We start from the raw sequence: 26,505 nt of genomic DNA, 5'->3' as shown, positions 1-26,505 counted from the left end.
GATGTACAATATTACGTTTTTACACAGATCTCATTGTTTTTTACTAAGTAGCCTATAGACTGTATAAGTATCAACCATGTACTGCAGTATGCAGCCACCTCTGGCTTGGAAGAGGGAAAGCATTAGGGTGTATAGCAGGATTAGAAGCCATCTCAGTGGGGAAAAACTTTGGTCCATTGTAATAGCCATTTGTATTTTTGCCAGGAAACAACTACTTAAAACAATTAAAAAAAATCTTTCCACTGACTTCATTATCTATAACTAATTTAAGTATAGTTAAATTGGCTATAAGTTCTCATGTTCTGTGTGTATGCTATTTATACCTCTTCTTAGGTATGTAGCTATTTGGTCCCCTTCCAATTCTGCTTTGTATGTGGAACCCCATATCTCATGAGATCTTTCTCTGCCCTCAAGTGCTTCATAAGGAAGTCTGCTAAGACCACAATTGGTTACAGCCACGAAACAAAACCTGAAGGTATGCACACACATACTTTTTAGCTGCTTTAAAAGGGGTGGGAGAGCTGCTGCTTGGGAACATGCATCAACTGTTACAGTCTGACTGCTGCATCTATATGAGGCTGCAGTGATACAAGATGGCTAAATTTTCCAAGGCCTTGACTCTGAATTAAATCAGGTTAAAGCTTTAGTGGGCTTTTTTACGCTTGCATTACTACAGGGGCATGCAGTGATGTATCCTAACAACTTTTATTGGTATTTTATACTGATACAATTGCATCTAAGGCTAAAGGCAGGTGTAACTATATAGTAAAAAACCAAACCAAGCAACCCCTCTTCCTGCATTTCCCTCAAAATATTGTTGTATTAAACTTGCTTAATTATGCAGTTGAGTTTGTTACAGTCCAGCCTCCTGCCTAAACTTATAAGATGCCAATTTTGAAGAATTTCTTCAAATAAAGACCAGTTCCATATGTATATCTTAATTCTTTTTATACTGCTTATAATAAAAGTATGTCAGATTTATTAAAATGGGTCCTTTCAGCTCATGTTTGCAGTTGCATGCTTAACTACTCTAGCTTTGACCATTGAGCCTGTGAATCCAGTTAGGCTCCAGCAAGCCGATGAGAGGGTAAATTCCATAGCCAGGGTTCTCTCTGTGATGGTTCCCTGCCTCATGACTAAAGTAGGTGGCTGTTGTATCCTAAATCAGGGGTTTTCAACATTTTTTGAGCAGTGTAGCAGCAGCTTGTTGCTGGTTGCAGGGCGGGGGCACTGGCAGTAGGGCGAGTTGGGGGTGGTACATGGAGCGGCAGTGCAAGGTGTTGGATGGCAGTGTCAGCCGCCACATCCAAGCTTCTTCCCCCATGTCTGGTCGGCTGGGCAGTGCCTTTCTGGCCTGCAGAGGAACGCCACTGCCTTCGCCCTACCCCAGCCTTACCCTCCTATGCATATCCCCTGGGACCTTTCAGAGTACCGCCGGGGGTACATGTACCCCCAGTTGACAACCCCAATCCTAAGTCATCTTAAGCTACCATGGTATTGCACACGTAAAAGAAGAGTCTGCTTACGGAGGTAATACTACCTTTATCTAATGACTATGATGCAACCCGTGGTACTGTCAGATTTCAGTTTTCTTTGTAGAAATATGATTTAGAATGGGGTGGGAAAAATACCACCTGTGGTCTGGATCTGGCCTGCCAGGCACTTTCATCTGGTCCATGGTGCCCACCAATGAATTGTGCCTCACCCTGCCCTTCTACCCATGATGGTGGGAGTGAGGTGCCCATGCATATGCATACCCCACAACATTCCCAATTGCACCTCACTCCCCCTGCTCTTGGGTGGAAGGGTCTGGCTCTGCCAGCATGCATCTTCTGAGTGGGGCTGCTGCTGCCCCTGCTGCAGCCACCCCGTGGGAACCTGTTTGGTTTCCCAGGCATCCAGCTTGCTCCAGGCAGTAGGTAGGGAAGCGGTGAGGTGGAAATGCAGCTGGGTGGGAACACAGAGAGCATTGCAGAGCCCACACCCAGGGGGGCACTGGGAATGTGGAGCTCAGCTGTGCAGGATGTGGGTATGAGGGAGGTTGCAATATGGTGGCCAGGGCATGAGGTAAGTGTCAAGGAACAGGGAACCCATGCAGCCCTCCACAGCTCACCAGATCTCATTAAGTGGCCCTCCAGCTGAAATAATTGCCTGCCCCAATCTAGAATCCTGGGTTTTATTTATTTTTAAAAAACTTATTAACCATTTTGTCCCGGGACACGAGGGACGCAAGAGTACTCACCGGCAGCTCGGGAAACAGCACGTGAGGGGTGGAAGACAGAATCTGCGCGGCTCATCAGCTGCCTGTTTATACAGCTGCAGCCGGCCGGTGATGTTAGCGCTGAATGCTGGCCGGCACAGATAAAAATGGCGGCGCACGCTGCGGAGCCGGCAGGGAGGGAGAGAGTACAGTCACCAATGCCCTCGCAGCAAAGATGAGCTGGAATGCTGGACTGGGAGAGCAGGAACGGCCAGGACAGAAGCAAGGAGGAGGAAGAGGAGCAGCTTGACAGCACTGTAGACAAGGCGGCAGAGGGGCGCCAGGATCACCTCAGAAGGACGACAGGAGGCACACCTGGAGAGAGCTGCCCCAAGAGAGAGGGACTGCGAGGAATCCAGGGAGAGTTACCACTGGAGGGAACATCGCCGCTGGACCAGGAGGTGCCTTAGAGTAGGCAGGGAACGGGGTGTCTAAAGGGATGAGGCAGCCAGAGTCCCGCTGAAGTGAGGGGGTAGTTAAAGGGACGGTACGTCTGGTTTTGTGTTAAAGCTTCCCTTTTTCTTTTCCTTTTGATTTTGCTCTACCCCGAGCTCCAAGGGGTATAGGAGGGTAGCAGGCTAGATGGTGTCAGGAGGGGCCTGATCAGGACCCGGTCAAGGGTCCCAAGAGTGAGATGCCGACTAGTTTGCTACCGCTACACAGGAGGCGTGAGGCCGGGGTGTAGGGGTGGCGGAGCCCCATGAGTAACTGCCGGGCAGAACCTTGGGTCAACGAGCACGCCCGATGAGCAGCCCTGGACACTGAGGTCATCAAGTCATGGCAGGATAGCACAGGGTCAAGGATTCGGGTGGGAGTCACCAGCTCAGACAGAGGTGTGACCCCAAGAGGTGCGTAACATCAATCGCCTGAGCGAGAACGGCACGAGAGCAACTAGTTGAGACCTGGTGGCGACACATTTATAATTTGGGGAGATAATACTCATTACCAACTGATAAAACATTGTTTTCCTTAGTATACTAATAGCTTAGAAACCATGTGCCAAACAAGAATAAAGTCATCCATGTGGGTTGTTGATACTAAAACCAATGTACTCAAAATCTGTTAAAAGAACATTAATCTGTTAAAAATTGTTAAATTGAATGCTTAGAGGTAAGCAGCGTAAGAATTAAGGCTGCTTGTCACAGCAGTTTTGCCCCCCCCCCCCGTATGATGCAGCCTAGTTACTTCATCACAAACAATTCCCTCTCTTCTTCCCTCCCGTTGTCTAGTTCTGTTCAGTGTCTTTCTCCTAACTGGCCTCTGGTTGCTTCCCTCGCCACCCCCCGGCCTTGCTTTTTGTCCCATTTGCTTTGACCCAGATGCTGGAAAACAGTTTTCCCTTGCTTGGGTTGGGGTTTTTTTGATGGTTTTGTTTTGTTTTTTGAAATTTTCATGCTTTGTTTTGAATGAAATTTCTTGCCAAGTCATCTGACACATAAATGTAAAACCATTTTGGAATGGAATTTTAGCAAAGCTTTGAAACAGCTAAAATCAGGATCGTATAATGAGGACTGTATTGGGCAACCTTCACAGTAGACAGACCTACTTGTAATACTGTTAAATATATTGTGGCTTGTCATACTTGTGTATGGGGAAGGTTGTTAATGTTAAAAAAGAGGTGTAGTATTGATCTATTATGACTGCATTATACATTTTAACATTTAATTACATCTTAATATTAAGCAAGTGATTCCTTAGACTTTTGAAGTTGAGGGGATGTTGCAGTGCAATGTGCCTGTGTATTGAATACATTTCTGCTTTAGAGTCTTAGATTAGAATTGTAATCTGAATGCTTTTTGCTAATCTTTGATTGTTTGTCATTGAACAAAACATTTTAGTTCATTTGATAACGAGTAATTAATTGGCCTTCAGTATTAAGTGGATGTTTACCTTGTGCCTTCCCCCTTGCTTTTCATATAAGATAACTATACATATGTTTTCTGGTGAAGGATTGTAAACCATATTTTAGTTTTTAAGTATTTAAATATTACGTGTTACTCCAGACTTATTAATTATATACCATTCACTAGTGAGGTTAGCAGGTAGGAAGCGGTACAGGGACAACAAAGAAGATGGAATAGGGACCTCTGCCTATCTTAAGCAGGGGCAGGCAATTATTTTGGCTAGAGGGCTGCTTAATGAGTTTTGGTGAGCTGTTGAGGGCTGCAAGGGTAGCCCCACCCCTTGACAGGTGCCTCATTCCCTGGTCACCATCTTGGGACTGAAAGGCCCTCCCCCCCCCCCCCCCCAACCTTTGACCTTTGCCACTGGAAGTCCCTTCCCTTGCCCCTGAAAGTACTCCTTTTGGAAAGGTGGTTTGCCATCTTGGAACCAGAAAAAAAGGCAAATTATGTACTAAAAATCAAACTGACAATAACATATTTTAATTTTATTGTGTTTGTGTTGTGTATATAGAGACAATTGCATAATAGCTCAAAATTAAGTCTTACTCTTGTAGGTAGTGGGGGCTGTAGAGGGGGTATGGCATTTGTGAGGGCCTGTGGATGTGTGTGTATGTGGGATGTGGGGGGAGAGTGTGGGGGTATGTGCAGGTGGGTGGGTTTGGAGGACTTGGGGTGTGTTTGTGGGGGGCTGTGGGGTGTGTGGAGGGGAGGGCGGCTGGGGATGTGAGTATAGGATGTGTATGGGTTGGTGTGAGTGCATGTGTGTGGTGGAGTGTGTGCATATAGCAGTGAGCGGGGTTCCTCCTAAAGGTATGCGGGTGTGTGTGTTGGTGGGGGGTGCATGTAGTGAGGGGTGTGGGTGGGTACGGTGTTGGTTAGGGAGGGTGTGATGGTGGGGTTTGTGGGTGTGGTATGGTGTGCATGGGAGCCCCCCGCATTCACCCCTTTAAGCTGGTCAGCATGTGCCCCTGCCCTGCAACATCCACAGTCCAGGCACCCTGCGGTACCCTTCTGCCACCAGCAGCAGTGCACAGCCTCAGAACCCCCACCCCATGGCTGCCCTGGAATCACCCCGATGGGTGTGGATCAGCCAGAATCCATGTGCGCAGCCCCAACCCCAGCCTGCCCTGCACTGCCTGCCTGTGGCGCACTCTGCTGCCCCCCTAGGTATGTAGCAGGGCTGGGGTGGCTCTGCAGCTGGACTGCTTTTCCAGGCAGCTCAGGCAGCAGTGGCTCCTACTGGATGTTGCCGCTACTGGCCCCAGCCACATGATACCAGTGGGGGCGCAGCCCCAACCTGGCCCTCCTCTGCCTGCTCTGGCCTCGCCTGTGCTGAGCAGTGGCAGCAACCAAACAGAAGCTGTTGGTCAGTGCTGGGGAAAAGGGGCCCCTCCTCCTTGCCGTTGCCAGGCCCTTCCTTGTGTAGCCGCCTGGAACCTGTGCCAGGCTGCCCTCAACAGCTTCGCAGTCTCTGCTGCTATCACGGCTGCCTCTAAGCTGCCCAGCAAGGTAGCGATGGCAGTGCAGGGCGGTCCAGTGCAGGCGGTGGCAACAGTGAGGGGCAAGGGCTGCTTCTCCCCCACACTGAGCAACAGTTTCTGTCCAGCCACCGCCACTGCTGAGCCTGGGTGGGCGAGTCAAGTGTAGGTGCAGGGTGGTCTGAGTGGGTCTGTGTGCAGGTCCCCACCAGTACCGTGGGGCTGGAGTCGATAGCAGCAGCAGCTGGAAGGAGCTGCCACCTTCTGGGCTGTCTAGAAAGGCAGTCCAGCTGCAGAGTGTCCCAAACCCTGCTGTGGGCCCAGGGGGTGGCAGGATTCACCACAGGCAAGCAGTGCCTGGGCCAGGTGGGACTGAGGATCCTGCCGCAGGCCAGACAAAGACCCTCCGCGGTCAATATTTTGCCTACCCCTCCCCCCTGTCTTAAGTGTCCAGACACCTATAAGTTGCCAAGGTGTTCTGCTCCCTTTTCACTCTTTAAATGGCAGTATTCAAGTGTAAGCTTAAATAAACTCAAACTTCTGTCACATTTTAGATAGAACAAAATGGATTTAGTTCCCTTTCTCAGGAGATATCCTTACATGTTGAGAGTTGAAAACATCTCTCCTTCCCTGCTCCCTTTTTTCTTGTCTGATATCCTGTTCTTGATCACTACTGTCTGCAGTACTGTGTTTCCTGCTTATTTTCTAAAAGGTGATTGAGATATCACATCTGCCCTCTGTAAATTCTCTCTTTATACCAAAATTCTTGCATCTTATTACTGCATGTAATGTTTCCTGGATAAAACATGCAGCAAAACTGTGAACATGCCAGTAAGTGACTTAACATGTTCCAGAAAGGAATACATTTTTGATAATATTTTGGAATGTGTAATACTTGTAAGTTTTTCAGTAGATGACTGGAGGCTTGCGTGGAAGAAAACTGAGTTAAGGTGACAGCATGTTACTGACACTTTCAGACTTAAAGTGTAGCAAAATTTCTCCCTCTCCCTTTTCTCTTGCATCTGTTGGCATAATGTATCTTCCTACAGCATCTATAGTTCATAATATATTAAATTTGGTATTTGGGAATAATAGATACAACATAAGACTACAGAACATTTTTAATGACCTAAACTGATTCTCTGAAGCTTAGAAGCAATTAATTCTTCATGCTTACTTAGTCACTTTCCTGCGTTGAGGCAGACTGCTGGTGCCTAATTGAAACTGGTGATTTTGAAATGAGGGCTAATTTCACAAGGGGAAGATAGAAGACCACAGAATTTATTCTGCCTACTCTTATAAACTGGACTTAAAGAATATTTTCAGAAGTAAATACAGTCAATGCTTTTGCTTTTAAAATCCTAAAGAAAATTATTGATCCAAACATTGGGGCAGGGTTGGAGGAGTACTGAGAGAAGTATCAAATTATAAAATTGGATAAAAATAAACTCAAAACAGAAGGTAAAAGCACCATGTTTTTAATGACACTGGGAGGAGAAAAACAACTGTGCAATTGGTTAACTATAGTCAGTGAGAAATGAATGGTTTCAGTGCTCAGTTCATTGCTCTAGATAGTGTGAAATTAAAAATAAAGCAGGTAGTGAGTGCGGCATTCATGTTTTGGAAATTTTATAATGTAAACCTGTCACTAATCAGAAAATCAAGATTTACAATTGGAAGAATAAATTGATTTTAAAAAAGTAAGAAGAAAACTCGGAAAGATAACAGTAGTTTATTAGAATTACGTGGCATCTGCCCTTTTTAGTAAACTGCATGAAATTGTATAATTGATTTTCAGTGATTTGAGTCCAACAGCTTAGCATGTTAATTTAATTTTGCCATAGGTCTGAAATTAACTTCAGACCTACTGCCCAGAAATGTTTTGGTCCTCTAAAACCTCTGCTTCACCACTGCTGCAGTTCAGGAGAGGGTGTGGCAGTTGCAGCTCCCAGGTGTCAGGAAAAGGTCATTGCCTCCCTCTCTGCTGCAGCATGGTTTTGGTGTAAGCAGGAGGGGAAGCAGGGTTTCCATACTGCATTTATTTCATGATCAACTAACCAGTTTGTCCTCCCAATGGGCCTTTATCTTGGAAAATACATTAAGTAGATATGCTCTTGGTTTTGGAAACATTGTGGGGGTGCCATATGCTAGCTGTGCTGTGTTATTCCCTTTAGGGGAATAAAATCAAAGGACTGGGGACATGAGGCTGGTGAGTCTCATAGACTGTAGAGAGTGCATGTGCTACAAAAGGGTAGTTTTGGAGAGAAGCCAACTGCTCTGTGATAGACCCAAGGGCTAAGGTTGACACTGCCAATATTTTCCACTAATTCGTAAGTTAATGCTTAATGGTGGTGCTGCTAGATTTATCCAAGGCAAGCCTATCTCCAGGGATCCAGGTTTTCCGTTTCCCACAGAAAAACAGAAAAAAAGGTGGATTTTCCCTTTTCCCTGAGAAAAACATGAATATTTCATTTTAACAGAGAAATGTAGATTTTGCTCTGTTATAAAGTGCTCTCTGCAGGCTGGCAGAGTTCCAGCCTGCATGGGGCTGTGGGGAGCGGGAGGAGGGCGGTCACACAGGGGGCACCATGTGCATATACCTGCATGTGGCTGCTAGGCAGCCTGGAGAGCAGCTGCTGCAGGCAAGTGTGGTGGGGGGGTGGGGAATTGAGGTCCCCATAAGGAAGGAGGGAGGGAGGGAGTTGGGCAAGGCTGGGGCTGCTGTCTGTCAGGAGGTGTCTGGGGCCTGGGGCCAGAAAGCACAGCTGCGAGGTCCCGGCGGGGGCTCTCTGCTGCTCTGCATACTCCTGGGGGGACACTGGGGCATGTCCCCCAGCTCTGTGTGCAGGGCAGGGGCGGGTGCAGCCTGCCTTCTGTGGGCTCAGGCTCTCTAGCCTGCTGCCCTCCCCCTGAGGCCTCCGTGGCAGAGTGGGTGGGATGGCAGGGCAGAGAGGGGCTGGGCGGGAAGCTCCTTACCACTACAAGCCCCATGCCACCATGGCAGTGAGCCTTCTACCCACCCAGCAGCAGCAGGAGTGGTGGTGCTGGGTTGTGCCCCTCACTGCTCCCGGGCAGGCAGGGAACACATCACCATGGCAGCACAAAGCTTGCAGTGTCAAGGAGCTTCCTCGCTCGGCCCTGCTCTGTCTTGCTTCACTGGGTCCCACTGGACTGCAGCGTTCCCAGGAGGAGGGCAGCATGGGAGGGAGCCTGAGTCCACAGTGGGCAACCTGCCCCTCCCTTGGGCTCTACTCTAGCCGTGCCGCCCATGCGGGAGCTGGGCTCTGCTCTCTGCTTGCTTGCTCAGGCTGCAGCAGCTGCTGCCTCCTGCAGGTGGCACCAGGTTTTGGCAGGTGGGGGCCCCCTCCAGCAGGGCTGGGAGGGACAGGGGGCTGTGGGTGGGGAGTGAGGGGCCTAGACCTGCATCCTGGTGAGCAAAGCGGGCAGAGGAAATTCTGATTTTTTTCCGTGATAAAAATCCCCAAATCAAATACCAAAATGTATAGATATTTAGAATTTATTTTATTATAGTGATTGAGGCACTGGTAGGCTTCCAAACTGCTTTAAAATTGTAAATATATCAATAAAACATTGTGTTCAATTGATACCTATATGTGTAGTGGGTTTCATTTTAATTGGATTTTATCAGAGAATTTGCAGGGTTTTTATTTAATCAGAGAATTTGCAATTTTGTTATCAGAGAAAACCAGGATCTCTGCTTATCACCCTGAGACTGGCACAGTGTGTGCAACAATGTTAGTCTTTAATGTTTCCTCTCTTTCATGTAGCAGATGTCTTAAGGCTGCAGCTCCCTCAAATGGTATATCCTTAGCTGTTCCTATTAGCAAGGAAGATAATGTCCAGATCTGTGTGCTGCTCTGACAGTTTTAAACAATTTCAGACAAAGGTCTGTATGTTGACTGATAGGTGGATCAGAAAACTCACCGTGTGCTTACAGTGATCCACAGGGTGAGTGTCAGAACGTCACTGTGGCTGCTAATCTATATTCGACCTCAGGCAGCGGCACATAACACTGTTTCTGTGTGGGTTTGAAAAATAGCACAGCTCAATAAACAAGCTGAATGTTGTCATGGAGGTACTAAGGCCCCATCACCTCTCTGTTAAGTTTGTGGCAATCAAAATGAAATAAACATAAAAAATCTTTCCTGGGTCCTTTGCTTTGCTCACAGGTTCCCTTTTGGGTGGGGTGGAAATTGGGAGGAGTTGTATGAAGATGGCATGCCTTTCCTTTCAAAACCTCCCTCTCCCTCCTCCTGTAATTTTGAAATAACATGAAAAAATTGGTTTTGCTTTCGGCTCTATATTTTGATCTATTTTACTCGTCCTGTGTGAAACGCACAAAGAACACTCTACTTGTTTTTTTTAGAACTGGTTTCATAACATTGGGTGTCAGTTACAGCAGGGGTTTTCAACCTTTTTGGATCAGTGTACCCCTGGAGGGCAGATGCTGATGGGGGGTGGGGAGGATGCTCAGCCGGACACTGAGCAGGGTGGGGAGGGAAGGGTGGCACACAGCCGGATGCGGAGCAGCAGCAGCTGCCACATGTGAGCTTCCCCCGTGTCTGGCCAGGTGGGTGGCACCTATGTGGCAGCACAGGATGATTTGTGGTGGCTCTCCATCCCTGCCCACCCGCATGTACCCCCTAGGTCCTTCTTGGGTACTCCCAGTTGACAACCCCTGGCTTAGAGAATAGATGGCTGGGTTGAAGGTATGAAGTCTCTGGAGAGATTGTAAGGGAAGAAATTTGTACTACATCATAATGTACCTGAAAAATGGCCTTAACTTTTAAAACTGTTTTCAAATGTTTTTGAAAATGAGCAGATGACCTCAAAATGGATTCCTGGGTCATTTTTTAGGAGCATAACAAAGGAGTGATGAGGGACACATCCCTCCCAGTTAAAGTAAGATGAGGAGGAGGAGATAGGAAGAACCGTAGCTCTGTTTATGGTAGGCAAGGCACAGGTGGGATCCAGTGCTCTGTGGTGGCATTTAGCTGCCTTCTCCAAACTTTTTTTCATCTTATGTTCACAACACACTTTTCCAAATTTTGCAAAAAATGAGTTGGGGGTTGTACAGACAACACAGCCTTATTTATTACACAACTCTGCTTCCTTTAACGGGCTCTGTCTGTCCTGTCTGTGGTCTGAATGAGACCAAATACTGCAGGAAAGGAGCATGTAAACACTATTGGATTGTGTTGTAATATATCTGGGGGACAGCAGCTCTTTTTTAATCATGACATTTTAGAAGCTTTGAGGGCTCTTTTGCCCATTGGAGAACACAGGTGAACTGCACTGACTCCCTACCTGGGAGGAATCATCAGGCTGGAATGTTTAGATCTATAGATCAGACTTTTATTGTCTGAACAGAAAGAATTACTTGTATTAATAGGAGTCTGTTATGTTCTATGTAATCAGTCACTAGAGAAGGATGGGGCTCACTCTTTCACAGTTTACTTCATTCCTGGTAAGACAAATGCTGTGACCTTTGATTAGCTTTATAATAGTTAACAGAGCAGAACCAAGAAACTGTCAGTTGCCTACTTGTACTCCAGGTTTACGTTCTCCTTTGGTTATCATCAGGTCTCTGACTGCCCCTCTTGAGTCCCATGTTCCTCTATGGTTGTGTTGCTGTTTAAGGAGTCCCACACTGTTCAAATTATTCCCATCTGGTCATCATCCATTTACAGACTGCATCTTGTAAAACTATCCCTTTTCATAATTTGTATTATAGAACTTTTCTAATATTCTTCTGATGCATTTATCAAGCATAATCACTAGGAACAACTTAGCTGATTCCTGAACTGGAAATGGTGTATCTGTGTTTACTGTCTTTCAGCAGTGCTAATTAATCTGCCAACCATGTTATGCAAACAAAGCAATGTTGGTTCTGGTTTAGGAAGTAATCTACATGGAAGAGTACATCATATCTGAGGGTGCCACTGCTTAGCATGGTAAACTTGCATAATAAGGTAGATATGCTTTTTAATTCTGTCTTCCTGCCCAAGCCTTCTGTAACCCAAAAAGGGGAAGTAAACTGATGGTGGGGTGAGTAAGAGCATCTGTCAACTCTCAAGATTTGATATTAGCTAATATCCATTCAGTGAATAACATGCATGCAATTTTGTATAAAGAGCAACAACTGTACAGGTGATTTACTGGGCTTTCATTGGGGAGTTTGCTGGCATGTTGGTCTCTTCTTCTGGCTTTTTCCAAAGACTTAAATCCAAATGTCCTCTATTGCATGGGTGTCAAAATTATCTGGCCTTGGGGGCTGAATGAGTGATGCAGGGCTGGTCCACAGGCTAGATTAAACCCAGCACTACATACCAGATCCAGCATGTGTCTTAAAGTGGGTGCTACGTACAATATGGTGGTTCTCCAACTTGTCTGGGGCTCTGCTGCACGCAGCAGCCACTTTGTGGCTGTGGCTACCATGTGCTACTCTGGGACACATGATGGAGTGGGTACTACATGCAGCACGGTCCAGAGTGGCTGGAGTTGATGCTGTACAGGGCGATCCAGTATGTCCTGTATGCTGCCAGTCAGTCACCTCTGAGACCCACAGGTAACACTGGAGGCCTGATGATAAGACTCTATGGGCTGGATCTTTAAAACCCTTGTTTTATTGCCAGATCATTGATTATGTAACACGTCTAATTAGATAAAGTACATAGTAGGTTTTGCAAAGACAGAAGGATTGCTTCCACTGTTTTGATTCAACTGATTGAAACAGTAAAGGTAATTCTGAGAAAAGAGGGATCCATTTAATTTAAAACATCTCTCCCTTAGTCATGCAAGAATGGCTAAGGCTGGGCCCATAGCTTAGATTTCATAGATGTTTAGGGTTGGAATGGACCTTGGTAGACCATCAAGTCTGACCCCCTGCCCTGGGCAGTAAAGAGTGCTAGGGTTAGATGACCCCAGGCAAATGTTTGTCGAGTCTCTTCTTAAAGACCTCCAAGGTAGGGGAGAGTACCACCTCCTCTGGAAGCCCAATCCAGATTCTGGTAACTCTTACCGTAAAGAAGTTCTTCCTAATGTCTAGTCTAAATCTATTCTCTGTCAGTTTGTGGCCATTGTTTCTAGTTACTCCAAGGGGTGCCTATATCTCCTATACCTTGGTGCCTCCTCTCCCCTCCCCTGCCCCCCAATGAATTTGTAGACAGCCACCAGATCCCCTCTTGGCATTCTCTTATGAAGGCTGAAGAGATCCAGGTCCCTCAATCTCTCCTTGTAGGAACTTTCCTTCAGGGCCCTAACCATATGAATGACCCTCTTCTGGACCCTCTCAAAGTTATCCACATCCCTTTTAAAGTGCAGTGCCCAAAACTGGACTCAGTACTCCAGTTGTGGCCTTACCAGTGCCACATAGAGGGGAAAGTATCACTTCCTTAGACCTGTTTGTGATGCGCCTGGCCTGCTGCCTCATTTGTTAACCACTGTGGACAACACTGCCACTCTGCCTGTTGTCCAAGCCCATTACTTGGACATTCTCTTCAGCTTGGATCTCTCTTGGTCCTTGCTTCCAGTCTGCATCTATGTGTGTGGACAGATGAACAAATTATATCAGCTTAAAAGGGAAATAATACCATATTTTTTTCATGTATAATGTACACCTTTTCCCTAAAAAATATGCTGGGAATTGGAGCATGTATTATATGTGAGAAACAAGGTAAGAGCAGATTCTGCTGCTTACCTGATGAAACCAAAAGTAGCAGTCAACAGGAAGCAGTACAGTGAGCAGGCCCGGCTCCCTAGCTACTGCTACTGAGTTCCTTACTACAAGAATGAAGAAAAAACCTTTTTTCTTTTTGCCTTCATGTGCAAAAGGAATGTATTTTTTTTATAAGATGTGTTGTATGCAAAACAGGATCCTATCAGTTGGTGCTGCCTTGTGTGTCCATTCCATTCTGTTTGGTATGAAAGCTAAGCTGTGATAAATTAGTAGCTTTCATTCAGGAGTGAACTGATACAGCTGCCACTTACTGCAGGATGGAGTGAATGGGCTTATGACCGTTACTGTGGAGCAGCTGAAATGCAGTAAGAAACCTCTCATTTAACGCTATACAATTTGTTCATCTGTCTATACCAAGCGTGGGCAAAATACAGCCTTGGAGCTAGATCTGGTCAATCAGCTGGTTGGATCTAGCCTGCAGGAAGGTGCTCACCAATTAATTGTATCTGGCCTGGGGGCAGCTTCTCCTGCTGTGCTTCACATTGGGCCAAGCTCTGCCTGCTCCCACCCGGGGCAGTGCACTATGTTCCCACCCTTGCTGCCCAGTCCCCCAAAGGACTTCTGGGCAGGGCTGCTACTGCTGTCACGCAGGGAACTGCTCGGGTCCCTGGCTCTTTCTCTTGTCCCTGCTTCAGCACTGTGGGCAAAAGGTGTGGTGGGGAAGTGGTGGCCAGCTGGGGGAAAAGCAGCAGCCATCAGGGGCAGGGAGGGAAGCAGGGGAAGCAGCAGTGGCCCCTTGGGGCACTCATGCTCCCTGCCACCATGTGCAGCTCCCAGGACTTGGCCAGGAGCTGCATGCCATGGAACTGGTCTGGCCTGGCCTCATTCCCCCACCACCTCTGGCCAGCTGTCTGGCTTCAGCCTCCCACATGTGTGCACTTTACCTCCACCCTTCCCATCATACTTGCCACACATCCCCCATGTGCCTTTCCATACCCATACCCACACACACCTCACACACTTTGCACTCCACAACACACACCCCTGTAGAGGGACAACATATCCCAGTCAAGGGGTGTACCTTCTGATGGCAGGGGCTATGTGACAGGGGCATGGGATTTTGGGACCAACATGGCAGCAAGCAGGGCCGGTCTGGTGTTGGCTAGGTGGGCCTTATGTCATGGACCATGTGACACAGCAGGACTTGTGGTTCCAAGGTGGCAAACCCCCTTTTCAAAAGGCGTATTTCTTTGGCAAGGGGACGGACTTCTGGTGGCAAAAGTCAGGGGTTTGGATGTGGGACTTCTGGTCCTAAGATGGCGACCAGGGAGCAGGGCACCTATCAAAGGGCAGGGCTTAGCAATTTGATGATGTATGTACCCTCATAGCCCTCAACAGGTCACCAATACTCGTTAAACAGTCCACCAGCTGAAATAATTATGCACCCTTGTTCTACACTTAAAAGCTTCTTGATTCTTGTTTCTTTCTGTATTCCTGTAAGATAAGTCTTTTCTGTTTAATCCACACAGCTAAAACTTTCACCTGGGCTGTTACAGTTTTGCATCTCTGGTACTGCAACATCCTTTTCTTTAGCACTGACAAATGCAGCCCTGCTTTGATCATAGTCATTCAGAAAGCTGTTGCTGTGATCATTCGCCTAGCCTGTTAATTTGACTAGATCACTTGTCTCTTCATATTCCTCCGTTAGTTCTCTCTTTTCTGTCTCCTCCAAACATAAACATGTGTGTTCACTTTTGAGGTCCTTCCTGGCTTTACATGATTGATTGTGTGTTACGCTGCTATTGAGATGCTGACTTAACCCTCCATTTGGCCCACACTACCAATCCATTGGCCACTTGATAAACTTTCAAGCAGGTCGTTCTGTGTTTTCTCCTCTCCTGTCTTTTATACTTGGGTGGAACAGTCAGTTAACATCTGCAGAACTCCTTTAATCTTACCTTTGCTGTAAGATATGTATAGAAAACTTGGCAACAGCTAAGCTGTTGATGTCCTGAGGCTGCCAACTACTTTTTCTTTTTCCTTGACTACTTGTTTCCTTATTGTCTTGGTTTTATGCTTAGATTTTAAACGCTTTGTTGGGAGCCATCTCTGCTCAGTATTTGTCTAGTATAAGGGGTCTGGGTTGATGAGTGGTTCTATAATAATTCATTACTTACGTAAGCATTTTTGATACACAAAAACTTTCCAAGTAGCTTGTTGCTGGTGGGGTCAATACTATCCTGCTCTACTTGTAGTAGTTCTCACAGTTGGAGAGAGCTATATTTGCCCACACCCTTATGTTGTAAGTTATTCTTTTACCTCTGTAGTATGTTGTGTCAATTATTCATAAAATGGTAAAAGTATCCTAATGTATCATTTTACTAACTTCATTTTGAGCCTTGTGCTTTAAGAACAAGGAAGAAAGAGGGGTTTTTCAGATTAAATGTAAATTGAACTTAGGAACGTTAGCCAAAATAAGTAATTTTTTTGTTTACATGCTTTTAAATATTTCTCTTGATTTTTGATTTATACAGGCACAATAAACCAACAGAGATACTCTGAGAAGGTTATCTAAAACAATTTGGTGAGTAGTTGTAAATTTCCTTTGCCTCTTCCTTGGTTTTATAACAACATCCTGGTTGCAAATATTCCAAATTTTTGTTAAATACCATAGGCATTAACAATGTTGCTTGCTTGGAAATGTTGCCATATCACTGCACATGTTGTTTTAGTAATAGTCACTCTGTCACAGGATGAGCTCTTTACATATAACTTACAAACTTCAATGCAAGTTTGTTGCAAACTTCTAGCTTCTACTTGTGATTTTTTTATCCAAGTAAAAATTAATGTGCTTGGACTGTGTACAGCAAACAGGTGAACAGCTTGTTCTTTATTTGACAAACTGCTATGACTTAAGCAAGTTGCAAACACTGAGAGGAAAATGATCTGGGTTCTGTTGTAGATATAAATGATAAAATGCTTTAGCTAGAAAGCTTGTCTAACACTTCTCCCAATTGTACAGTTGGTCCATTAAAAGATAGCAGCAAAAATTCTTGGTTCTCTTACAGTTCCTGGACCATCACAGATACAATAGCACTCTATCCCTACTACTAGCTGAGTCTAGTTATAATGTAATCTGAACTGCTGAAAGACACCATTCAAACAGCATTTTTATTCCAGTATTCTCTAACAACAATATTCATTTCCAGTTTAAATTTATCAGTGTGTGCATGTGGAGATATGTTTTATAGTGGCTGTCAGTTCAGTTCAGATTCTGTATTTAATATTAAAGGAGATGATGAGGTTGTTCTTAGATATGTTCTCCTGCCTTTAATCTAATTATTCCATATACTTAAGTGTATCTCTTTTCTGATTTTGAGTGAGTAAATATGAAGTACAGATGTTATGAAATATTATTCATCATAATATTGTCCATGCATATCATTTCCTTTTTTCCCTGTCAGTTGTGAAAGTTTTATTACAATATGAGGAGTAGTATGGTGAGCCTTCTGACCAGTATTTGATATTTCATGTGCTGTGATGTGGGACTTGACTCCCATGCAGTCTTAAGGCAAAAGGAGTTCCTTGTATTTGAAACGTTTCTTGTAAACTGGAGAGCAAAAGAAAGAAATTTTGTAGGCAGAAACCCAAGGCACGGGAAGAGTGAGGAACCACTTCTGTTTTCTGTCAAAATTGGCATATCTGAGAGTTATGCTGTGGTGTTCTCACAGAGTCTTTTGCTAACTAACCTACAAGGTGGATGGAATTTCAGGGTTTTTTTTATTTGTGCAAGATTTAAGGTCCTCAAAGGGCCCTAAGCTACGGGCAATGTAAGTACCTCTGTGATCATTTGACATCCAGAACTTTAGCTATCCTCCTGTAGAATCCTTTATGATTAGGTAATTCCTCATGGTTTGCAAATGATCTCCTTCAGGATCTGGATCTCCAACAGCTGCTCTTGCCCTTTTGTTTTGCCCCATGTCTGGCCTGCTTTAGGTACACCCTTTTTCTTACACATCAGTTCTGACCCTTAAGTCAGGTCTAATTCTTATTTAATACAATTTCACTTTCTGACCTTGCAGCTATTGGGTATCTGAATTGGTAAGCACCATATCAGCAGTAATATTTTTCAGGACAATGAAGAGAATACTGAATGGGGTGAATTATTTCAGAAGGTTTTGCTTCATGTAACAAACTTTTATATTTGCTGTATGTAAGCTTCTTGGAACAGGCTTAAATGTGAAGTTCCTCAACAGAAACTTCTCAACTGGAATAATTCCTTACTTGTTGCCTCATCTCAAATTTAACCTGTAAAATATAGATTTCTCTTTGAATTCAGAGCCTATAAAATTATCAGTATTCATGGTGAAGCAAAAGCTGATAGTTTTGGAGCTGGATATTTTGGACTCCTGGCACATATTCACTTAATGGTGCAATGGAATCTGTTCACTTGTTCCCAGTCATCACACCTACTGCCGTGCCACATGTATAAGAGAAGACACACAGTTTTGCAATTGGGGATGAGATCCTCTTGGGCCATTACTGCTCCCCAATGCAGGGTGAACCTGACATTATGTAGAAAGCCAGGTGCCTAGTGAACTACTGTGGTCCTGGGGCTGAGACCGATAAGCAGCTGATTGTCAGTCTTAGCCCCAGGACCACACCAGAGTGAGTTCAACACAGCATTGTGGTTCTGGGATTGTCAGCTGATTGTGGGTCTCTGCCTCAGGACCACACTGGAGCCAGTTCTAGAACCCTGCCATGTAGCCAGCATCATACTATATGGCGGGGACCGTGCCTTATGTTCAATTTAATTCGCAATGCAGATCAGCCACAAGATTATTACATATGTGTTGTGGAATAATTCTGTGGCTTATTTCCCATTTTACTGCACCATTACTTGTCTGATGTGTGGCCAGGTAACAATTTGTGATTCGATTAGCTAGTTAATTGTGTCTTAAGTGTAATGTCCACCAAGGAGCCTTAGAGTGACACTGAAAGCCCTAGAGTGATTTTTAAAATAGCCTGAGGAGTTTCATGAACTTTTTTTTTCTTTTAATTATAAATTCAAAAGGTTTTTCTACATTTTTACTATGACTTCTCCCCCATATAATTAGAACAAACCTCAAGAGAAATTATTTTGAGGGAAATAAATGAGTTGTGTGCTTTCTCAAGATTCTAATCCCTGGAATGATCCTGTCAGTGTTCAAACACTTCCTGTAACATTGTTAATGTATGACTCTTCAACTTGGAAAATTTCAGGAAACACAGATTAATAAACCTAGTAACTTACTCTGCCATTGCAGAAAGTGACTTCCCACATTGCAGCTTTGTTTCACATATCACTTTATTTTCAGAAGACCTTGAACACAATTCTCAGAGTTAGTTGCAAAGAGAATTTTATTGCAACTACCAAGGGGTCTGACACAATCACAGAGATAACCAACCTTCTGCTCCTCCTTTTCCTTGCCTTCTCCCAGTGTCATTGAGAAGATGGTTAAAACAGTATAGAGGCTGTCTTGATCATAATGGAGATTGCCAAAAGATAGCAATCCAGGTATCGTGACAGTGGTCACTGACATATGCATCACAGAATGGTGCAGGAAGTTCTGTGCAGGGTAATTATGGAATCATCTTCTCCTAGACTATGGATAGGGGTAGCTTATAACCACTGTAAAAGGAGAGGAGATTGGGGTGTTCATCAGTTGTAACAACTTAAATCTTTGTGGTCCCATACGATATAAGTGAGTTAAAATGCTGTCAAATTTGACCTGAAAATGTCATGTTTAACAAAAAAAAATGAAACTAACCAAATTTTTGCTTGTTAAATAATCCCTGGAAGCTTGAAAATACAATAATGTCAAAAGATTTTGTTCTCTTCTTCATGAAAGATGTTAGGGGTTTGCTCACTACCCACAAGTCATTTATGATGTGTTTGTGATTGTGTATTCATGCTGTTTATATAAGCTTTGGCTTAGACATATATTTGTGACATGGGATATAGAGTTATATTTCTAAACCAAAATAGACCTAAATATCAGTTTATATATGCTACTTTATAACATTTTATTTATGTCAGTTTTGCGCATGCTCATTCTCTCCCGTTTTTTTATACAGCTAAATATGTAATTCAGGAGGAAAAAACCATAATATTTTTTTAAGGTTTCTGTAAATCACATTTTTAGTGAGAACCTTTAGACATAACATATATACTTGAGTAATTACAAGTATGTGTATTAATTAAAGGAGTTATCTGATTTTAATATATGAGGTGGCTATCTCATGTTAGGACAACTGAATTGTATTAAGATTTTGTGCATGTTACTTCTGCAGCTAAAATTAATCAATTTGAATTATTAAATTTAACGTGATTATACAGTGATGCATAGTTTGGAACTTGGTTCACTTGTTAATTACTGTTCTGTGTTAGCAGACAGATGCACATATGTAAAACTTGGCTCATAGCTTATGCACAGGTGCATTTATGACCTCATTAATACAATATGTGCAAGACAGATTAAGTAACCAAAGCTTGCTAATGTCCAACACATAGTGAGCCATAAAACACTAAGGGCTGATCATCATTACAAGTATACAAGTAGAATTTTAATTTGGTAATGACAACAGAGGAGTTCTTGAAAAGCTAATTTTTTTGGATTATCTTCTAAAATGTTATACTGGTGGCCTTATTAACGCCCCCCCCCCCCCCCCCCCCCCCCAATAGCTTGTCATTGTAACAAATGGATTGCTCCGCCTGCTGATCAGATATAGAGGCAGTCTGGAGCTGTCAGTTCAGTAAACTGAAGCTTTTGCTTCAGCAGGACAGTGAAAGTTACAGTATCTGTGCTTAAACCAGACAAGACCCAAAGTGTTTGTTTTTCAGGTTTTTCTCTTTTCAGTTTTAGCCACAATGGCTGCTGACAGATGTGAGAAAAAAAATAAAACTGCTTTACCGGAAGAGGCAGCATCTTAGTTTGACTCAGCTCTGCAGTATCTGTATAGATCACGCGCTCCAGTGGGGCTTTTTGGCACTTCTACCGAATAGCTGATTCAATCAGCTATTCGGTAAAAGTGCCAAAAAAGCCCCACTGGAGCGCGTGATCTATACAAATGTTGGGCAAGCGGGGTCAAACTAACCCAGTGCCTCTTCTGGACATGCCCTGGGCTCAGCACAAGGGTGCACAGAGTTTAAAGTAAAGCGCTGTGTTGGGGGGAGTGAGGGGTTATGTTTTTGTGTTGACAAGTCAGCTGAAGTAACTGCAAAATGAATTAAGTCTTTTCCTTCTCTACTTCTGATAGTAATGGTTATGAGCAAAGGAGAGAAAGAAGGTTATTTTTTCCTAAACACCTTTTTTTTGCTCTAAATTTCAGGTAGCTTGGGATTTTTCTAAATGGTGCCTCACGTTCTCCAGTGTATTTACGCTTACGTTAGCTTCTAGCCTTCTGATATAAAGTAATATCCCCTTCCCTGTTCAACTGATAAACGGACATCACAATTGTTCCGGAATGAACCATTTTGCCCTGGGACAAAATGTAGTCATTCAGATGTCCATGCCAACTTTGTTCTGGAATAAATCCTAGAAAGGTTCATAGGATAAGAAGTACTAAGAGTGTATCCTGGGACATCGCAAAGTGCATCTGAACACTTTTTTTTCCCAGGATTGTATCTTTGAATCAATGACAGAAAAGTGTCAGAGCATTTAACTGCTCACTAAACCCTGATTAGAAGGCCGATGTGTGTACATGCCAATCCCAGGGCATTTCTGTTCCAGGACAAGCACAGGCACACCTTGTCCAGGGACAAATGATGTGTGGCCACAGAGACCCAAGTGATTGCCTATTATTATGAAATAAGTCCATGAGAGCAAGCATTCTTCTGGTCCTTGGGTAGTGCTGTGGTCATGCTCTTTGAAGTAGCTTGTAGGGCTTGGTTGCAGGGTATGTGCCCATAGCAAAATTGAGGTGTGATTGTAGCATGTGCTCATCTACTTATGCCAACTCATTCTAGCTGGTGTCAGTAACAATAGCAGTGAAGGTCCTTGGTTACACACTCTGGTCACTGGCACATGCTAAACCCATACTTTTGCAGTGTCACAGTTACCATTACTTGTCATGCCATAATCAGACCTTGATTTTTTTTGTGTGTGTATGTGGATATACTCATTGTTCTGGACAATGTGGCCTCTTGTATACATGCAAGAGAAAGCTAGGCACCTTTCCTTTTTTATGCTGTAGAAGGTTTGACAAACTTGGTGTTCTGCCATGCCTTCATTCTTCAATTTGTGTATCAGTCTACTTGCCTCTTGTTCTGTCTTTTCTCTTTCATGCATTAGAGTGCTACCGATTTATGAGGAAAGAAAAGTGACTTCTGATTTTCTTGCTTATCACAAGGTAGACAAGGTTAAGAATGCACACCGAAACACTGCAAGGTATATGTATGCAGAGTTCCATAGTGATCATAGAGAAAATCTTTGCAGTTACAAACTTTAGTGGTCTTTCTTCCTGAACTGAGAAACTCAGTCTACAAAGGAAATATGTGAGGCATCTCTATAAATTTGGAAACTCATTTCGTCTTTGTGTTGGAAGTTGATAAAAGAAAATATTTTCTCCACTTAATACCCAGCATTAGATTTGGATTTTGCATTCTTGTCTGTTGTGTTATTTAGAGACATTATCTATTCTTAATCTTGGTGCCTTCGTTGCCTGTAGAGGTAGAATGTGTAGCCAGGAAGTCAGTTTTACAGAATATTCATTTTCTTACACTGTTATGGATTGCCTTTACATTTTCCTACCTGGAGGAAATGGTTCTCCTTCTAGGATTACTAGAATATGATCTTGTAGAAAAGGAGCAAGTAAGCAAAACCCTTTCCCTTTTGTTAAAATCTGTTAATGTTTTGTGATATTAAACATTGCCAGCTTCTGTTGTTACAAAGACCTAGCTCATGGTACCAGAAAGATAGAGGGTATATAGGACACAAATGAATGTTATTTTTAAACTTGGATTTTTTGTGATTCAAACTTTTCATAACCTTTTGGTGTTTATAAATTAACATTTTTCTGTGATTCACTCATGCAGAATGCATTAACTGAGGCAGGGGTAAGATTGTGGCGGAAGATCTGTATTTTTAACCTCTGAAGGATTACTAAAAACACATTTGATGGTGAATAACACTAAAGAGTTAGGATGGAATACTTAAAACAGGAGTGCTTACAGTTCAATACTTTCTACCCAAATAAAATCTGTGATTCTAAGTATAAACATGGGGGAACAAACAGAGGGTAGAAAGTTGCAATGAATTTCCTGTGTCTAATGCTAAACAATTCTGATGTTGATATATGCAAATTCATCTTTACAGCAACCAGTATGTATGTCAAATGTTTCTGAATTTTTTACTTTTTAAAGTCTGTCTAGTTGTCTGATTCTCTGGAGACATTAGAAGACAAACAGCTATTTGCTGTATGTTTTGTTCTGTGTTCTCTGATTGATCTGAAGGAATTCCCAATGTAGAAGGACTTTCTTTCTCTTCAGCATAGGTTTGCCAGGGCAGAATTCGTATTCAGAATAATCAGAGTAGAGAACGAGGCAGAAACAATAAGCAAATGATCACTTTCTAGACCTGCTTAACTAGAGGTAAATGTCTGTCAACTTGTTCTTGAGGCCTTGTCAATAAGAAAATATGTATGAGAAACTTAGAGGAAACAAGAAAATCAACTTGTGGTATCTTCAGTTATAGAAAAACCTGAGTTGATATATTCACCAAGAAGAAGGATTGCTGGGAAGAGATGGGATCCACCTGACAAAGAGGGAAGAGTGTCTTCACAGACAGGCTCAGTAACCTAGCGAGGAGGGCTTTAAATTAGGTTTGCTGGGGTATGGAGACTAAAGCCCTGAGGTAAGTGGGGAAGTGGAAGACGTGGAGGAATGGCAAGCAGGAAGGGGCAGTCTCTCATATGTTCTGAGGTATCAGGGCAATGAACTAGTTACCTCAGGTGCCTGTACACAAATGCAGAGAGCCTGGGAAACAAGTAGGAAGAATTGGAAGTCCTTGCACAGTCCCAGAACTATGACATGATTGGAATAACAGAGACATGGTGGGAGCTCACATGACTGGGGCACTGTTATGGATGAGTGCAAGCTGTTCAGGAAGGACAGGCAGGGGAGAAGAGGTGGAGGAGTTGCATTTTATGTAAAAGGGCCATATGATTGCTCAGAGCTTCAGTATGAAATTAGAAATTCTCTGGGTTAGGGTTGAAAGTCTCTGGATTAGGGTTAGTGAGGAGAGCAACAAGGGTGATCTCGTGGTGCGGGTCTGCTATAGATCACCAAACTAGGAGGAAGTGGCGGATGAGGCTTTCTTCAGACTGCTAGCAGAAGTTTCCCAATCACAAGCCCTGGTTCTCATGGGGGACTTCAATCACCCTGACATCTGCTAGAAGGGCAATATAGCAGTGCGCAGGCAATCCAGGAAGTTTTTGGAGTGTTGGGGACAACTTCCTGGTACAAGTGCTGGAGTGGCCAACTAGGGGCCATGCTCTTTTTGACCTGCTGCTCACAAAGAGGGAAGAAATGGTGGGGAATGTGTAGTGGATGGCAACGTGGGCAGCAGTGACCATGAGATGACTGAGTTCAGAATCCTGAGAAAAGGAAGGATGGAGAGCAGCAGAGTAAGGACCCTAGACTTCAGAAAAGCAGGCTCAGGGAACTTCTGGGCATGTTCCCCTGGGAAGCCAGTCTGAGGAGGAGAGTGGTCCAGGAGCACTGGTTGTATTTTAAATAAACTTTACTGAGAGAGCAGGAACAAACCATCCTGATGTGCAGGAAGACTAGCAAGTATGGCAGAAGACCAGCTTGGCTTAGCAGGGAACTCTTCAGTAAACTAAATCACAAAAAGGAACCTTATAAGAAGTGGAAACTTGGACAAATAACTAGGAGCAGATCCTCAAGGAATCTATTTCTAAGTACCTGGAGGAGAAGATGGTGATTAGGAACAGTCAGCGTGGATTCACCAAGGGCAGGTCATGCCTGACGAGCCTGATTGCCTTCTATGATGAAATGACTGGCTCTGTGGATGCCGGGAGACCAGTGGATGCGGTACGTCTTGGTTTTTAGCAAGGCTTTTGATATGGTCTCCCACAACATTCTTGCAGGCAAGCTAAGGAAGTGCAGGTTGGATGAATGGACTGTATGGTGGACAGGAAACTGGCTGGAGCATTGGGCTCAGAGGGTAATAATCAATATCTTGATGTCTAGTTGGCAGCTGGTATCAAGTGGAGTGCCCCAGGGATCAGTCCTGGGGCCAGTTTTATTCAACGACCTAGAAGATGGCATAGCGTGCACCCTCAGCAAGTTTGCAGATAATACCAAGCTGGGGAGAGTAGTAGATATGCTGGAGGGTTGGGTTCGGATTCAGAGTGACCTAGACAAATTGGAGGTTTGGGCCAAAAGGAATCTCATGAGGTTACAAGTGCAAAGTCCTGCACTTAGAACAGAGCAATCCCATGCACCAGTGCAAGCTGGGGACTGACTGGCTGAGCAGGAACTCTTCATAAAAGGACCTGGGGGTTACATGGACAACAAGCTGAATATAAGCCAGCAGCGTGCCCTTGTTACCAAGAAGGCTAACGGCATCCTGGGCTGCATTGTAGGTGAATTGCTAGTAACTCCAGGAAAGTAATTCTTCCCCCCTATACACCACTGGTTAGGCCACATCTGGAGTATTGTGTTTGGTTTTGGGCTCCCCACTACAGAAAGGAAGTGGATAAATTGGAGAGAGTCCAGTGGAGGGCAACAAAAATGGTGAGGGGACACATGACTTACGTGGAGAGGCTGAGGGAACTGGGTTTATTTAGTCTGGGTAAAAGGAGACTGAGAGGGGATTTAATAGCAATCTTCAACTACTTGACAGGGGGAGTTCGAAAGAGGATGGAGCTAGACTGTTTTCAGTGGTGGCAGATGATGACAGAACAAGCAGCAATGGTCTCAAGTTGCAGCAAGGGAAGTTTAGGTTAGATATTAGGAAGAACTTTCTCACTAGGAGGGTAGTAAAACATTGGAACAGGTTACCCAGAGAGATGATAAAATCTGTCCTTGGAGGTTTTCAAGACCTGGCTAGACAAAGCTTTGGCTGGGATGATCTAGTTGGGAATGGTCCTGCTTTGACCAGGGAGTTGGACTAGAATCACTAGATGACTTTCTGAGGTCCCTTCCAACCCTTATTTTCTATGATTCTATTTTGAAACAAGGTTGGACATTCTAAATAATGCTTGAAATTACATTGAGAAAAAGAACCATGAATTTTCTCTTCTCACGCTTCAGAACACAATAAATGTTGCATACTCAGGTCAATTTCCTCATGATACTGCATTGTAGAATTGAATAGATTAAGAACTGTATGGAACTGGCTGTTGGGATGCACATGTCAAAGTTTTCCGTAGGTGGCAAAATGGTTGTAGACATTCTTCATTTTTTTCCCTTTCTGTGAAAATATGTTGATCTTGGAAATCAAATCCAATCTCATGAATGATGAAATTTGCCAATCCAAGGATTACTGACTGTTGAGAAAGATCTTACTTTAACACCTCTGTTGTGAGAAAAGCTAGTTGATATTCAGAAGATGCTATCAAGGCTAAAGATCTCAACCCAACGTCTAATAGGTTGTATGTAGGAGGTATTGTGGTTCATGGCAACTTTTGACACCTTTTTAAAGAATCTTTAGCTTTATCCTCAGGAAAGTCAGATATTTCCAAAGTAGCAACAGGAGTCTTAGCTATGGTCAGGGAGCGATGCCTTTTCCAACTACAGTTGCTATTGTTGTGGGGACCAGCATGTTTGGAATTTGGCTTGAGGTGGTAGTCAAATTCTTCTGAGGTTTACTGGTTAATACATAAATTTCTCCATGATCATCACACACAACTTGCCAGCAGGATCCCTTTTTCCATGAAATTGTTGTTTTAATCATGGCTTTTTGTTTGTGTAAAAAGGCAACCCCCCACCCCCAACAAACCTCCTGGTTGAGTCACTTTTAGAAATTGGTGCTAAGCAGTAATCAATAGTATTACCTGCTTGAATATCAGCAGACAACATGAAACAATAGCTTCAAGAGAGAAAAACTTTTAGTTGTCAGTGAGGGTTACCTTTGAGAGAAACATTAGCTACTTCATCAC

At 43.9% G+C, this 26,505-nt stretch overlaps 1 protein-coding gene across 3 annotated transcripts in view; it reads left to right on the top strand.

The window, feature by feature from the left end:
- The window catches only part of FBXW7 (F-box and WD repeat domain containing 7), a 253,244-nt gene that overhangs the window by 32,105 nt on the left and 194,634 nt on the right, over nt 1-26,505 (top strand). For 2 of the 3 annotated variants that reach the window (XM_090036393.1, XM_090036395.1), the window contains exon 2: nt 15,876-15,925. The exons of the other annotated variant lie outside the window; for it this stretch is intronic. The gene's annotated coding sequence lies outside the window, so the exon portion shown is untranslated. The remainder of the gene's footprint in view (nt 1-15,875; nt 15,926-26,505) is intronic. 3 annotated transcript variants of the gene reach the window in all.

Source organism: Crocodylus siamensis, chromosome 2 (assembly GCF_052110815.1).
Source record: "Crocodylus siamensis isolate JL-2025a chromosome 2, ASM5211081v1, whole genome shotgun sequence".
NCBI lineage: Eukaryota > Metazoa > Chordata > Crocodylia > Crocodylidae > Crocodylus > Crocodylus siamensis.
The sequence above is the reverse complement of the archived record's forward strand: the minus strand, read 5'-3'. Positions and strand labels throughout refer to the sequence as shown.